The sequence below is a fragment of the Hyla sarda genome, unplaced genomic scaffold (genome assembly GCF_029499605.1).
Source record: "Hyla sarda isolate aHylSar1 unplaced genomic scaffold, aHylSar1.hap1 scaffold_376, whole genome shotgun sequence".
Taxonomy (NCBI): domain Eukaryota; kingdom Metazoa; phylum Chordata; class Amphibia; order Anura; family Hylidae; genus Hyla; species Hyla sarda.
In genome coordinates this window covers 123,341-139,727 of record NW_026610395.1, presented here as the reverse complement: position 1 = coordinate 139,727, position 16,387 = coordinate 123,341, and the positions used below count along the sequence as shown (strand labels likewise).

General features: G+C 45.7%; 7 non-coding genes across 7 annotated transcripts; all 7 read right to left on the bottom strand.

Annotated features, from left to right (window-relative positions):
• Positions 1–1,445: 1,445 nt before the first annotated feature.
• LOC130332445 (U2 spliceosomal RNA) lies at positions 1,446–1,636 on the bottom strand. The gene has a single exon (XR_008875137.1). It is a non-coding gene; the product is annotated as a U2 spliceosomal RNA (small nuclear RNA).
• Positions 1,637–3,740: 2,104 nt separating this feature from the next.
• Positions 3,741–3,931, bottom strand: LOC130332444 (U2 spliceosomal RNA). The gene has a single exon (XR_008875136.1). It is a non-coding gene; the product is annotated as a U2 spliceosomal RNA (small nuclear RNA).
• Positions 3,932–6,018: 2,087 nt separating this feature from the next.
• LOC130332443 (U2 spliceosomal RNA) lies at positions 6,019–6,209 on the bottom strand. Its single transcript, XR_008875135.1, has one exon. It is a non-coding gene; the product is annotated as a U2 spliceosomal RNA (small nuclear RNA).
• Positions 6,210–8,308: 2,099 nt separating this feature from the next.
• On the bottom strand, positions 8,309–8,499 carry LOC130332442 (U2 spliceosomal RNA). Its single transcript, XR_008875134.1, has one exon. It is a non-coding gene; the product is annotated as a U2 spliceosomal RNA (small nuclear RNA).
• A 2,085-nt stretch (positions 8,500–10,584) lies between these two features.
• LOC130332441 (U2 spliceosomal RNA) lies at positions 10,585–10,775 on the bottom strand. Its single transcript, XR_008875133.1, has one exon. It is a non-coding gene; the product is annotated as a U2 spliceosomal RNA (small nuclear RNA).
• Positions 10,776–12,862: 2,087 nt separating this feature from the next.
• LOC130332440 (U2 spliceosomal RNA) lies at positions 12,863–13,053 on the bottom strand. Its single transcript, XR_008875132.1, has one exon. It is a non-coding gene; the product is annotated as a U2 spliceosomal RNA (small nuclear RNA).
• Positions 13,054–15,137: 2,084 nt separating this feature from the next.
• On the bottom strand, positions 15,138–15,328 carry LOC130332439 (U2 spliceosomal RNA). The gene has a single exon (XR_008875131.1). It is a non-coding gene; the product is annotated as a U2 spliceosomal RNA (small nuclear RNA).
• Positions 15,329–16,387: the final 1,059 nt, after the last annotated feature.

The window sequence follows — 16,387 nt, the reverse complement described above, 5'->3', positions numbered from 1 at the left end:
TTCTAGATGGATGCAACAATCTCCTGTTGCTTCTATGAAGGCCATAATAGACGACATCACCAAACAGCTCCATAGTCACATACACAGCAAAGGAGAGATGTTGTTTACACCTAGTGATGTCAGTGGTATTGAGTGACATCACAGCACAGTGCTAAGGCTCCTGGGCCTGGACACAGCAGCGGCTGCAATATCTCAACGGAGAATACGTTTATATATATGTGTGTGTGTGCGCGTATATATATATATATATATATATATATATATATATATATATATTTCTCCGCCGAAATCACTTTTAAACCCATTTCCACCTTTTTTTCCCTTCTCTTCCTCTTACTTTTTTTTCACGTTTTTTTACGTTTTTCTCCTTTTCGCCTCTTTTCTGGGCGTATTATTCTTCTTTTTCTTCTTTTTTTTCGTCTAATGCATACCCCATCAGTGCAGCAATGCTTATTCAATACCGCCAGCAGATGGAGACACTGGGGGATAATTTTCTAAGGATTTATACTGATTTTTCCTGTCTGAATTTGTCGCACAGAAAGTTGCAGGCCAAATATGTGTGACATTTCTGCGACTTTAGCTTCTAGAGCATTTTTACAACATTATACATAGGTGCTGAATACATAAAAAGCGACTGTTCAGCGACAGACAAGTCGCATCGGCTGAAAGTAGGCCAGAATGTCAGTCCATGTTGGAGCAGGTTTAGAAACAGTCTAAAGCATAGATCTCAAAGTCTGTGCACAGAATTTAGCAAGGGCCTCGCACCTTCTGATGCATCAGGTAGGTGCACTATAGCATAGCCTAACCCTCTGTACTTTGGTCTATATTGATGCGGGACATAGACAGCCAGCTGATGACCAATCCATTAGTGCAATGGATGGCTGGAAGCATTTGTCTTTGCCTTTGCAATACCACAGAAGCAATGCATGGTCAATGTACAGCAATGACACACCTGTGTGAACAGCCAGGAGACCCCCCCATGTTATGTTACATAGTTACATAGTTAGTACGGTCGAAAAAAGACATATGTCCATCAAGTTCAACCAGGGAATTAAGGGGTAGGGGTGTGGCGCGATATTGGGGAAGGGATGAGATTTTATATTTCTTCATAAGCATTAATCTTATTTTGTCAATTAGGAACATTCAGCACCCACCCGCTATCAAGGCAGCTGCCTATCATGTCATGCCCTACCTGCACAGGTGTGCTGGCTACTCAAATGATCCAATTAAGGAGGCCATTTAGTCAGCAGCAGCAGAAGTCCTGTGCCTGGACGCTCCAACAGCGGCCAGACACAAGCAGAAGCAGCAGAAGCAGCAGCAGCACCACCTTTTGTTTTTTGGCTGCAGCAGCAGCAGCAGCAGCAAGGCCCACAGGGCTGGCTAGCTGGCTAGCCAGCAAGCAGGTAGCAATGAAAGTAGGAATCTTTCTTTTTAACCCTGTAAGGGGGTGGTGCACTGTACCCGAAGATACTGCCATATCGGGTCAATGCATAGGGCGACGGAAGCAAGCTTCGAAATCGGCCCCCGTTCTCAAAAATCCATTTAATATATGGTCCCCAGATAGGGGACGTATCAGATATTAAACTGATAAGAACAGATACTACACTTGATCTTAGCCAAAAGGCCGAGAAGCGATAACCGTGAAAGGGGCGGGCCCAACAAGGTCCCCTTCATGGGCACTATCACTGCTTGCTGTCAGGGAGGCTGCCAGACAATTTTCCATGCACACTCTGGGCTGGGGGGCAGTCAACCACCAGTACACACAGCAGAACCTAAACCCATACCATTATTGCTAAGCAGCAAGACAGGGGCCCATTGCACTCCCACGGGGCCTTTTTAAATGCAATCCATAACCCGGATTTGCCAGGAACCCTTCTTACTCCTCCTACTTGCATGTGACACTGGGCTTAGGATCTGCATAGGAAACACACACACAAGCACACACCTACCTTTGTTGCCTGCAGATGCCTCCTTGGCTGTCCCCAAACGGTATCAAACCAACACCCACGGGAAGCTGTAAGCATAGAGGACATGCCTGCACCCCATTGGACTTACCTGTGTGGGTTAAATCCGGGTTATTTGACAACCTATGGCGGTGATGGTTCTGCTCAGGCAGAGCAGTGCTGATGCTCCTCATAAAGCTGTCGCTGCTGTGAAGGTTCTAGGTGACATCACAAATCCCTTTGGTTACATACACAACAAAGCTGGGTTGTTGTTGTTTACACTCTGCAAGGCCTGTGGAAGTGAGTGACATCATAGCACTGTAGTTCTGAGGGTTCTAGATGGATGCAACAATCTCCTGTTGCTTCTATGAAGGCCATAATAGACGACATCACCAAACAGCTCCATAGTCACATACACAGCAAAGGAGAGATGTTGTTTACACCTAGTGATGTCAGTGGTATTGAGTGACATCACAGCACAGTGCTAAGGCTCCTGGGCCTGGACACAGCAGCGGCTGCAATATCTCAACGGAGAATACGTTTATATATATGTGTGTGTGTGCGCGTATATATATATATATATATATATATATATATATATATATATATATATATATATATATATTTCTCCGCCGAAATCACTTTTAAACCCATTTCCACCTTTTTTTCCCTTCTCTTCCTCTTACTTTTTTTTCACGTTTTTTTACGTTTTTCTCCTTTTCGCCTCTTTTCTGGGCGTATTATTCTTCTTTTTCTTCTTTTTTTTCGTCTAATGCATACCCCATCAGTGCAGCAATGCTTATTCAATACCGCCAGCAGATGGAGACACTGGGGGATAATTTTCTAAGGATTTATACTGATTTTTCCTGTCTGAATTTGTCGCACAGAAAGTTGCAGGCCAAATATGTGTGACATTTCTGCGACTTTAGCCTCTAGAGCATTTTTACAACATTATACATAGGTGCTGAATACATAAAAAGCGACTGTTCAGCGACAGACAAGTCGCATCGGCTGAAAGTAGGCCAGAATGTCAGTCCATGTTGGAGCAGGTTTAGATACAGTCTAAAGCATAGATCTCAAAGTCTGTGCACAGAATTTAGCAAGGGCCTCGCACCTTCTGATGCATCAGGTAGGTGCACTATAGCATAGCCTAACCCTCTGTACTTTGGTCTATATTGATGCGGGACATAGACAGCCAGCTGATGACCAATCCATTAGTGCAATGGATGGCTGGAAGCATTTGTCTTTGCCTTTGCAATACCACAGAAGCAATGCATGGTCAATGTACAGCAATGACACACCTGTGTGAACAGCCAGGAGACCCCCCCATGTTATGTTACATAGTTACATAGTTAGTACGGTCGAAAAAAGACATATGTCCATCAAGTTCAACCAGGGAATTAAGGGGTAGGGGTGTGGCGCGATATTGGGGAAGGGATGAGATTTTATATTTCTTCATAAGCATTAATCTTATTTTGTCAATTAGGAACATTCAGCACCCACCCGCTATCAAGGCAGCTGCCTATCATGTCATGCCCTACCTGCACAGGTGTGCTGGCTACTCAAATGATCCAATTAAGGAGGCCATTTAGTCAGCAGCAGCAGAAGTCCTGTGCCTGGACGCTCCAACAGCGGCCAGACACAAGTAGAAGCAGCAGAAGCAGCAGCAGCAGCACCACCTTTTGTTTTTTGGCTGCAGCAGCAGCAGCAGCAGCAAGGCCCACAGGGCTGGCTAGCTGGCTAGCCAGCAAGCAGGTAGCAATGAAAGTAGGAATCTTTCTTTTTAACCCTGTAAGGGGGTGGTGCACTGTACCCGAAGATACTGCCATATCGGGTCAATGCATAGGGCGACGGAAGCAAGCTTCGAAATCGGCCCCCGTTCTCAAAAATCCATTTAATATATGGTCCCCAGATAGGGGACGTATCAGATATTAAACTGATAAGAACAGATACTACACTTGATCTTAGCCAAAAGGCCGAGAAGCGATAACCGTGAAAGGGGCGGGCCCAACAAGGTCCCCTTCATGGGCACTATCACTGCTTGCTGTCAGGGAGGCTGCCAGACAATTTTCCATGCACACTCTGGGCTGGGGGGCAGTCAACCACCAGTACACACAGCAGAACCTAAACCCATACCATTATTGCTAAGCAGCAAGACAGGGGCCCATTGCACTCCCACGGGGCCTTTTTAAATGCAATCCATAACCCGGATTTGCCAGGAACCCTTCTTACTCCTCCTACTTGCATGTGACACTGGGCTTAGGATCTGCATAGGAAACACACACACAAGCACACACCTACCTTTGTTGCCTGCAGATGCCTCCTTGGCTGTCCCCAAACGGTATCAAACCAACACCCACGGGAAGCTGTAAGCATAGAGGACATGCCTGCACCCCATTGGACTTACCTGTGTGGGTTAAATCCGGGTTATTTGACAACCTATGGCGGTGATGGTTCTGCTCAGGCAGAGCAGTGCTGATGCTCCTCATAAAGCTGTCGCTGCTGTGAAGGTTCTAGGTGACATCACAATCCCTATGGTTACATACACAACAAAGCTGGGTTGTTGTTGTTTACACTCTGCAAGGCCTGTGGAAGTGAGTGACATCATAGCACTGTAGTTCTGAGGGTTCTAGATGGATGCAACAATCTCCTGTTGCTTCTATGAAGGCCATAATAGACGACATCACCAAACAGCTCCATAGTCACATACACAGCAAAGGAGAGATGTTGTTTACACCTAGTGATGTCAGTGGTATTGAGTGACATCACAGCACAGTGCTAAGGCTCCTGGGCCTGGACACAGCAGCGGCTGCAATATCTCAACGGAGAATACGTTTATATATATGTGTGTGTGTGCGCGTATATATATATATATATATATATATATATATATATATATATATTTCTCCGCCGAAATCACTTTTAAACCCATTTCCACCTTTTTTTCCCTTCTCTTCCTCTTACTTTTTTTTCACGTTTTTTTACGTTTTTCTCCTTTTCGCCTCTTTTCTGGGCGTATTATTCTTCTTTTTCTTCTTTTTTTTCGTCTAATGCATACCCCATCAGTGCAGCAATGCTTATTCAATACCGCCAGCAGATGGAGACACTGGGGGATAATTTTCTAAGGATTTATACTGATTTTTCCTGTCTGAATTTGTCGCACAGAAAGTTGCAGGCCAAATATGTGTGACATTTCTGCGACTTTAGCTTCTAGAGCATTTTTACAACATTATACATAGGTGCTGAATACATAAAAAGCGACTGTTCAGCGACAGACAAGTCGCATCGGCTGAAAGTAGGCCAGAATGTCAGTCCATGTTGGAGCAGGTTTAGATACAGTCTAAAGCATAGATCTCAAAGTCTGTGCACAGAATTTAGCAAGGGCCTCGCACCTTCTGATGCATCAGGTAGGTGCACTATAGCATAGCCTAACCCTCTGTACTTTGGTCTATATTGATGCGGGACATAGACAGCCAGCTGATGACCAATCCATTAGTGCAATGGATGGCTGGAAGCATTTGTCTTTGCCTTTGCAATACCACAGAAGCAATGCATGGTCAATGTACAGCAATGACACACCTGTGTGAACAGCCAGGAGACCCCCCCATGTTATGTTACATAGTTACATAGTTAGTACGGTCGAAAAAAGACATATGTCCATCAAGTTCAACCAGGGAATTAAGGGGTAGGGGTGTGGCGCGATATTGGGGAAGGGATGAGATTTTATATTTCTTCATAAGCATTAATCTTATTTTGTCAATTAGGAACATTCAGCACCCACCCGCTATCAAGGCAGCTGCCTATCATGTCATGCCCTACCTGCACAGGTGTGCTGGCTACTCAAATGATCCAATTAAGGAGGCCATTTAGTCAGCAGCAGCAGAAGTCCTGTGCCTGGACGCTCCAACAGCGGCCAGACACAAGCAGAAGCAGCAGAAGCAGCAGCAGCACCACCTTTTGTTTTTTGGCTGCAGCAGCAGCAGCAGCAGCAGCAAGGCCCACAGGGCTGGCTAGCTGGCTAGCCAGCAAGCAGGTAGCAATGAAAGTAGGAATCTTTCTTTTTAACCCTGTAAGGGGGTGGTGCACTGTACCCGAAGATACTGCCATATCGGGTCAATGCATAGGGCGACGGAAGCAAGCTTCGAAATCGGCCCCCGTTCTCAAAAATCCATTTAATATATGGTCCCCAGATAGGGGACGTATCAGATATTAAACTGATAAGAACAGATACTACACTTGATCTTAGCCAAAAGGCCGAGAAGCGATAACCGTGAAAGGGGCGGGCCCAACAAGGTCCCCTTCATGGGCACTATCACTGCTTGCTGTCAGGGAGGCTGCCAGACAATTTTCCATGCACACTCTGGGCTGGGGGGCAGTCAACCACCAGTACACACAGCAGAACCTAAACCCATACCATTATTGCTAAGCAGCAAGACAGGGGCCCATTGCACTCCCACGGGGCCTTTTTAAATGCAATCCATAACCCGGATTTGCCAGGAACCCTTCTTACTCCTCCTACTTGCATGTGACACTGGGCTTAGGATCTGCATAGGAAACACACACACAAGCACACACCTACCTTTGTTGCCTGCAGATGCCTCCTTGGCTGTCCCCAAACGGTATCAAACCAACACCCACGGGAAGCTGTAAGCATAGAGGACATGCCTGCACCCCATTGGACTTACCTGTGTGGGTTAAATCCGGGTTATTTGACAACCTATGGCGGTGATGGTTCTGCTCAGGCAGAGCAGTGCTGATGCTCCTCATAAAGCTGTCGCTGCTGTGAAGGTTCTAGGTGACATCACAATCCCTATGGTTACATACACAACAAAGCTGGGTTGTTGTTGTTTACACTCTGCAAGGCCTGTGGAAGTGAGTGACATCATAGCACTGTAGTTCTGAGGGTTCTAGATGGATGCAACAATCTCCTGTTGCTTCTATGAAGGCCATAATAGACGACATCACCAAACAGCTCCATAGTCACATACACAGCAAAGGAGAGATGTTGTTTACACCTAGTGATGTCAGTGGTATTGAGTGACATCACAGCACAGTGCTAAGGCTCCTGGGCCTGGACACAGCAGCGGCTGCAATATCTCAACGGAGAATACGTTTATATATATGTGTGTGTGTGCGCGTATATATATATATATATATATATATATATATATATATATATATATATATATATATTTCTCCGCCGAAATCACTTTTAAACCCATTTCCACCTTTTTTTCCCTTCTCTTCCTCTTACTTTTTTTTCACGTTTTTTTACGTTTTTCTCCTTTTCGCCTCTTTTCTGGGCGTATTATTCTTCTTTTTCTTCTTTTTTTTTGTCTAATGCATACCCCATCAGTGCAGCAATGCTTATTCAATACCGCCAGCAGATGGAGACACTGGGGGATAATTTTCTAAGGATTTATACTGATTTTTCCTGTCTGAATTTGTCGCACAGAAAGTTGCAGGCCAAATATGTGTGACATTTCTGCGACTTTAGCTTCTAGAGCATTTTTACAACATTATACATAGGTGCTGAATACATAAAAAGCGACTGTTCAGCGACAGACAAGTCGCATCGGCTGAAAGTAGGCCAGAATGTCAGTCCATGTTGGAGCAGGTTTAGATACAGTCTAAAGCATAGATCTCAAAGTCTGTGCACAGAATTTAGCAAGGGCCTCGCACCTTCTGATGCATCAGGTAGGTGCACTATAGCATAGCCTAACCCTCTGTACTTTGGTCTATATTGATGCGGGACATAGACAGCCAGCTGATGACCAATCCATTAGTGCAATGGATGGCTGGAAGCATTTGTCTTTGCCTTTGCAATACCACAGAAGCAATGCATGGTCAATGTACAGCAATGACACACCTGTGTGAACAGCCAGGAGACCCCCCCATGTTATGTTACATAGTTACATAGTTAGTACGGTCGAAAAAAGACATATGTCCATCAAGTTCAACCAGGGAATTAAGGGGTAGGGGTGTGGCGCGATATTGGGGAAGGGATGAGATTTTATATTTCTTCATAAGCATTAATCTTATTTTGTCAATTAGGAACATTCAGCACCCACCCGCTATCAAGGCAGCTGCCTATCATGTCATGCCCTACCTGCACAGGTGTGCTGGCTACTCAAATGATCCAATTAAGGAGGCCATTTAGTCAGCAGCAGCAGAAGTCCTGTGCCTGGACGCTCCAACAGCGGCCAGACACAAGCAGAAGCAGCAGAAGCAGCAGCAGCACCACCTTTTGTTTTTTGGCTGCAGCAGCAGCAGCAGCAGCAGCAAGGCCCACAGGGCTGGCTAGCTGGCTAGCCAGCAAGCAGGTAGCAATGAAAGTAGGAATCTTTCTTTTTAACCCTGTAAGGGGGTGGTGCACTGTACCCGAAGATACTGCCATATCGGGTCAATGCATAGGGCGACGGAAGCAAGCTTCGAAATCGGCCCCCGTTCTCAAAAATCCATTTAATATATGGTCCCCAGATAGGGGACGTATCAGATATTAAACTGATAAGAACAGATACTACACTTGATCTTAGCCAAAAGGCCGAGAAGCGATAACCGTGAAAGGGGCGGGCCCAACAAGGTCCCCTTCATGGGCACTATCACTGCTTGCTGTCAGGGAGGCTGCCAGACAATTTTCCATGCACACTCTGGGCTGGGGGGCAGTCAACCACCAGTACACACAGCAGAACCTAAACCCATACCATTATTGCTAAGCAGCAAGACAGGGGCCCATTGCACTCCCACGGGGCCTTTTTAAATGCAATCCATAACCCGGATTTGCCAGGAACCCTTCTTACTCCTCCTACTTGCATGTGACACTGGGCTTAGGATCTGCATAGGAAACACACACACAAGCACACACCTACCTTTGTTGCCTGCAGATGCCTCCTTGGCTGTCCCCAAACGGTATCAAACCAACACCCACGGGAAGCTGTAAGCATAGAGGACATGCCTGCACCCCATTGGACTTACCTGTGTGGGTTAAATCCGGGTTATTTGACAACCTATGGCGGTGATGGTTCTGCTCAGGCAGAGCAGTGCTGATGCTCCTCATAAAGCTGTCGCTGCTGTGAAGGTTCTAGGTGACATCACAATCCCTATGGTTACATACACAACAAAGCTGGGTTGTTGTTGTTTACACTCTGCAAGGCCTGTGGAAGTGAGTGACATCATAGCACTGTAGTTCTGAGGGTTCTAGATGGATGCAACAATCTCCTGTTGCTTCTATGAAGGCCATAATAGACGACATCACCAAACAGCTCCATAGTCACATACACAGCAAAGGAGAGATGTTGTTTACACCTAGTGATGTCAGTGGTATTGAGTGACATCACAGCACAGTGCTAAGGCTCCTGGGCCTGGACACAGCAGCGGCTGCAATATCTCAACGGAGAATACGTTTATATATATGTGTGTGTGTGCGCGTATATATATATATATATATATATATATATATATATATATATTTCTCCGCCGAAATCACTTTTAAACCCATTTCCACCTTTTTTTCCCTTCTCTTCCTCTTACTTTTTTTTCACGTTTTTTTACGTTTTTCTCCTTTTCGCCTCTTTTCTGGGCGTATTATTCTTCTTTTTCTTCTTTTTTTTCGTCTAATGCATACCCCATCAGTGCAGCAATGCTTATTCAATACCGCCAGCAGATGGAGACACTGGGGGATAATTTTCTAAGGATTTATACTGATTTTTCCTGTCTGAATTTGTCGCACAGAAAGTTGCAGGCCAAATATGTGTGACATTTCTGCGACTTTAGCTTCTAGAGCATTTTTACAACATTATACATAGGTGCTGAATACATAAAAAGCGACTGTTCAGCGACAGACAAGTCGCATCGGCTGAAAGTAGGCCAGAATGTCAGTCCATGTTGGAGCAGGTTTAGATACAGTCTAAAGCATAGATCTCAAAGTCTGTGCACAGAATTTAGCAAGGGCCTCGCACCTTCTGATGCATCAGGTAGGTGCACTATAGCATAGCCTAACCCTCTGTACTTTGGTCTATATTGATGCGGGACATAGACAGCCAGCTGATGACCAATCCATTAGTGCAATGGATGGCTGGAAGCATTTGTCTTTGCCTTTGCAATACCACAGAAGCAATGCATGGTCAATGTACAGCAATGACACACCTGTGTGAACAGCCAGGAGACCCCCCCATGTTATGTTACATAGTTACATAGTTAGTACGGTCGAAAAAAGACATATGTCCATCAAGTTCAACCAGGGAATTAAGGGGTAGGGGTGTGGCGCGATATTGGGGAAGGGATGAGATTTTATATTTCTTCATAAGCATTAATCTTATTTTGTCAATTAGGAACATTCAGCACCCACCCGCTATCAAGGCAGCTGCCTATCATGTCATGCCCTACCTGCACAGGTGTGCTGGCTACTCAAATGATCCAATTAAGGAGGCCATTTAGTCAGCAGCAGCAGAAGTCCTGTGCCTGGACGCTCCAACAGCGGCCAGACACAAGCAGAAGCAGCAGAAGCAGCAGCAGCACCACCTTTTGTTTTTTGGCTGCAGCAGCAGCAGCAGCAGCAGCAAGGCCCACAGGGCTGGCTAGCTGGCTAGCCAGCAAGCAGGTAGCAATGAAAGTAGGAATCTTTCTTTTTAACCCTGTAAGGGGGTGGTGCACTGTACCCGAAGATACTGCCATATCGGGTCAATGCATAGGGCGACGGAAGCAAGCTTCGAAATCGGCCCCCGTTCTCAAAAATCCATTTAATATATGGTCCCCAGATAGGGGACGTATCAGATATTAAACTGATAAGAACAGATACTACACTTGATCTTAGCCAAAAGGCCGAGAAGCGATAACCGTGAAAGGGGCGGGCCCAACAAGGTCCCCTTCATGGGCACTATCACTGCTTGCTGTCAGGGAGGCTGCCAGACAATTTTCCATGCACACTCTGGGCTGGGGGGCAGTCAACCACCAGTACACACAGCAGAACCTAAACCCATACCATTATTGCTAAGCAGCAAGACAGGGGCCCATTGCACTCCCACGGGGCCTTTTTAAATGCAATCCATAACCCGGATTTGCCAGGAACCCTTCTTACTCCTCCTACTTGCATGTGACACTGGGCTTAGGATCTGCATAGGAAACACACACACAAGCACACACCTACCTTTGTTGCCTGCAGATGCCTCCTTGGCTGTCCCCAAACGGTATCAAACCAACACCCACGGGAAGCTGTAAGCATAGAGGACATGCCTGCACCCCATTGGACTTACCTGTGTGGGTTAAATCCGGGTTATTTGACAACCTATGGCGGTGATGGTTCTGCTCAGGCAGAGCAGTGCTGATGCTCCTCATAAAGCTGTCGCTGCTGTGAAGGTTCTAGGTGACATCACAATCCCTATGGTTACATACACAACAAAGCTGGGTTGTTGTTGTTTACACTCTGCAAGGCCTGTGGAAGTGAGTGACATCATAGCACTGTAGTTCTGAGGGTTCTAGATGGATGCAACAATCTCCTGTTGCTTCTATGAAGGCCATAATAGACGACATCACCAAACAGCTCCATAGTCACATACACAGCAAAGGAGAGATGTTGTTTACACCTAGTGATGTCAGTGGTATTGAGTGACATCACAGCACAGTGCTAAGGCTCCTGGGCCTGGACACAGCAGCGGCTGCAATATCTCAACGGAGAATACGTTTATATATATGTGTGTGTGTGCGCGTATATATATATATATATATATATATATATATATATATATATATTTCTCCGCCGAAATCACTTTTAAACCCATTTCCACCTTTTTTTCCCTTCTCTTCCTCTTACTTTTTTTTCACGTTTTTTTACGTTTTTCTCCTTTTCGCCTCTTTTCTGGGCGTATTATTCTTCTTTTTCTTCTTTTTTTTTGTCTAATGCATACCCCATCAGTGCAGCAATGCTTATTCAATACCGCCAGCAGATGGAGACACTGGGGGATAATTTTCTAAGGATTTATACTGATTTTTCCTGTCTGAATTTGTCGCACAGAAAGTTGCAGGCCAAATATGTGTGACATTTCTGCGACTTTAGCTTCTAGAGCATTTTTACAACATTATACATAGGTGCTGAATACATAAAAAGCGACTGTTCAGCGACAGACAAGTCGCATCGGCTGAAAGTAGGCCAGAATGTCAGTCCATGTTGGAGCAGGTTTAGATACAGTCTAAAGCATAGATCTCAAAGTCTGTGCACAGAATTTAGCAAGGGCCTCGCACCTTCTGATGCATCAGGTAGGTGCACTATAGCATAGCCTAACCCTCTGTACTTTGGTCTATATTGATGCGGGACATAGACAGCCAGCTGATGACCAATCCATTAGTGCAATGGATGGCTGGAAGCATTTGTCTTTGCCTTTGCAATACCACAGAAGCAATGCATGGTCAATGTACAGCAATGACACACCTGTGTGAACAGCCAGGAGACCCCCCCATGTTATGTTACATAGTTACATAGTTAGTACGGTCGAAAAAAGACATATGTCCATCAAGTTCAACCAGGGAATTAAGGGGTAGGGGTGTGGCGCGATATTGGGGAAGGGATGAGATTTTATATTTCTTCATAAGCATTAATCTTATTTTGTCAATTAGGAACATTCAGCACCCACCCGCTATCAAGGCAGCTGCCTATCATGTCATGCCCTACCTGCACAGGTGTGCTGGCTACTCAAATGATCCAATTAAGGAGGCCATTTAGTCAGCAGCAGCAGAAGTCCTGTGCCTGGACGCTCCAACAGCGGCCAGACACAAGCAGAAGCAGCAGAAGCAGCAGCAGCACCACCTTTTGTTTTTTGGCTGCAGCAGCAGCAGCAGCAGCAGCAAGGCCCACAGGGCTGGCTAGCTGGCTAGCCAGCAAGCAGGTAGCAATGAAAGTAGGAATCTTTCTTTTTAACCCTGTAAGGGGGTGGTGCACTGTACCCGAAGATACTGCCATATCGGGTCAATGCATAGGGCGACGGAAGCAAGCTTCGAAATCGGCCCCCGTTCTCAAAAATCCATTTAATATATGGTCCCCAGATAGGGGACGTATCAGATATTAAACTGATAAGAACAGATACTACACTTGATCTTAGCCAAAAGGCCGAGAAGCGATAACCGTGAAAGGGGCGGGCCCAACAAGGTCCCCTTCATGGGCACTATCACTGCTTGCTGTCAGGGAGGCTGCCAGACAATTTTCCATGCACACTCTGGGCTGGGGGGCAGTCAACCACCAGTACACACAGCAGAACCTAAACCCATACCATTATTGCTAAGCAGCAAGACAGGGGCCCATTGCACTCCCACGGGGCCTTTTTAAATGCAATCCATAACCCGGATTTGCCAGGAACCCTTCTTACTCCTCCTACTTGCATGTGACACTGGGCTTAGGATCTGCATAGGAAAAACACACAAGCACACACCTACCTTTGTTGCCTGCAGATGCCTCCTTGGCTGTCCCCAAACGGTATCAAACCAACACCCACGGGAAGCTGTAAGCATAGAGGACATGCCTGCACCCCATTGGACTTACCTGTGTGGGTTAAATCCGGGTTATTTGACAACCTATGGCGGTGATGGTTCTGCTCAGGCAGAGCAGTGCTGATGCTTCTCATAAAGCTGTCGCTGCTGTGAAGGTTCTAGGTGACATCACAATCCCTATGGTTACATACACAACAAAGCTGGGTTGTTGTTGTTTACACTCTGCAAGGCCTGTGGAAGTGAGTGACATCATAGCACTGTAGTTCTGAGGGTTCTAGATGGATGCAACAATCTCCTGTTGCTTCTATGAAGGCCATAATAGACGACATCACCAAACAGCTCCATAGTCACATACACAGCAAAGGAGAGATGTTGTTTACACCTAGTGATGTCAGTGGTATTGAGTGACATCACAGCACAGTGCTAAGGCTCCTGGGCCTGGACACAGCAGCGGCTGCAATATCTCAACGGAGAATACGTTTATATATATGTGTGTGTGTGCGCGTATATATATATATATATATATATATATATATATATATATATATTTCTCCGCCGAAATCACTTTTAAACCCATTTCCACCTTTTTTTCCCTTCTCTTCCTCTTACTTTTTTTTCACGTTTTTTTATACGTTTTTCTCCTTTTCGCCTCTTTTCTGGGCGTATTATTCTTCTTTTTCTTCTTTTTTTTCGTCTAATGCATACCCCATCAGTGCAGCAATGCTTATTCAATACCGCCAGCAGATGGAGACACTGGGGGATAATTTTCTAAGGATTTATACTGATTTTTCCTGTCTGAATTTGTCGCACAGAAAGTTGCAGGCCAAATATGTGTGACATTTCTGCGACTTTAGCTTCTAGAGCATTTTTACAACATTATACATAGGTGCTGAATACATAAAAAGCGACTGTTCAGCGACAGACAAGTCGCATCGGCTGAAAGTAGGCCAGAATGTCAGTCCATGTTGGAGCAGGTTTAGATACAGTCTAAAGCATAGATCTCAAAGTCTGTGCACAGAATTTAGCAAGGGCCTCGCACCTTCTGATGCATCAGGTAGGTGCACTATAGCATAGCCTAACCCTCTGTACTTTGGTCTATATTGATGCGGGACATAGACAGCCAGCTGATGACCAATCCATTAGTGCAATGGATGGCTGGAAGCATTTGTCTTTGCCTTTGCAATACCACAGAAGCAATGCATGGTCAATGTACAGCAATGACACACCTGTGTGAACAGCCAGGAGACCCCCCCATGTTATGTTACATAGTTACATAGTTAGTACGGTCGAAAAAAGACATATGTCCATCAAGTTCAACCAGGGAATTAAGGGGTAGGGGTGTGGCGCGATATTGGGGAAGGGATGAGATTTTATATTTCTTCATAAGCATTAATCTTATTTTGTCAATTAGGAACATTCAGCACCCACCCGCTATCAAGGCAGCTGCCTATCATGTCATGCCCTACCTGCACAGGTGTGCTGGCTACTCAAATGATCCAATTAAGGAGGCCATTTAGTCAGCAGCAGCAGAAGTCCTGTGCCTGGACGCTCCAACAGCGGCCAGACACAAGCAGAAGCAGCAGAAGCAGCAGCAGCACCACCTTTTGTTTTTTGGCTGCAGCAGCAGCAGCAGCAGCAAGGCCCACAGGGCTGGCTAGCTGGCTAGCCAGCAAGCAGGTAGCAATGAAAGTAGGAATCTTTCTTTTTAACCCTGTAAGGGGGTGGTGCACTGTACCCGAAGATACTGCCATATCGGGTCAATGCATAGGGCGACGGAAGCAAGCTTCGAAATCGGCCCCCGTTCTCAAAAATCCATTTAATATATGGTCCCCAGATAGGGGACGTATCAGATATTAAACTGATAAGAACAGATACTACACTTGATCTTAGCCAAAAGGCCGAGAAGCGATAACCGTGAAAGGGGCGGGCCCAACAAGGTCCCCTTCATGGGCACTATCACTGCTTGCTGTCAGGGAGGCTGCCAGACAATTTTCCATGCACACTCTGGGCTGGGGGGCAGTCAACCACCAGTACACACAGCAGAACCTAAACCCATACCATTATTGCTAAGCAGCAAGACAGGGGCCCATTGCACTCCCACGGGGCCTTTTTAAATGCAATCCATAACCCGGATTTGCCAGGAACCCTTCTTACTCCTCCTACTTGCATGTGACACTGGGCTTAGGATCTGCATAGGAAACACACACACAAGCACACACCTACCTTTGTTGCCTGCAGATGCCTCCTTGGCTGTCCCCAAACGGTATCAAACCAACACCCACGGGAAGCTGTAAGCATAGAGGACATGCCTGCACCCCATTGGACTTACCTGTGTGGGTTAAATCCGGGTTATTTGACAACCTATGGCGGTGATGGTTCTGCTCAGGCAGAGCAGTGCTGATGCTCCTCATAAAGCTGTCGCTGCTGTGAAGGTTCTAGGTGACATCACAATCCCTATGGTTACATACACAACAAAGCTGGGTTGTTGTTGTTTACACTCTGCAAGGCCTGTGGAAGTGAGTGACATCATAGCACTGTAGTTCTGAGGGTTCTAGATGGATGCAACAATCTCCTGTTGCTTCTATGAAGGCCATAATAGACGACATCACCAAACAGCTCCATAGTCACATACACAGCAAAGGAGAGATGTTGTTTACACCTAGTGATGTCAGTGGTATTGAGTGACATCACAGCACAGTGCTAAGGCTCCTGGGCCTGGACACAGCAGCGGCTGCAATATCTCAACGGAGAATACGTTTATATATATGTGTGTGTGTGCGCGTATATATATATATATATATATATATATATATATATATATATATATATTTCTCCGCCGAAATCACTTTTAAACCCATTTCCACCTTTTTTTCCCTTCTCTTCCTCTTACTTTTTTTTCACGTTTTTTTACGTTTTTCTCCTTTTCGCCTCTTTTCTGGGCGTATTATTCTTCTTTTTCTTCTTTTTTT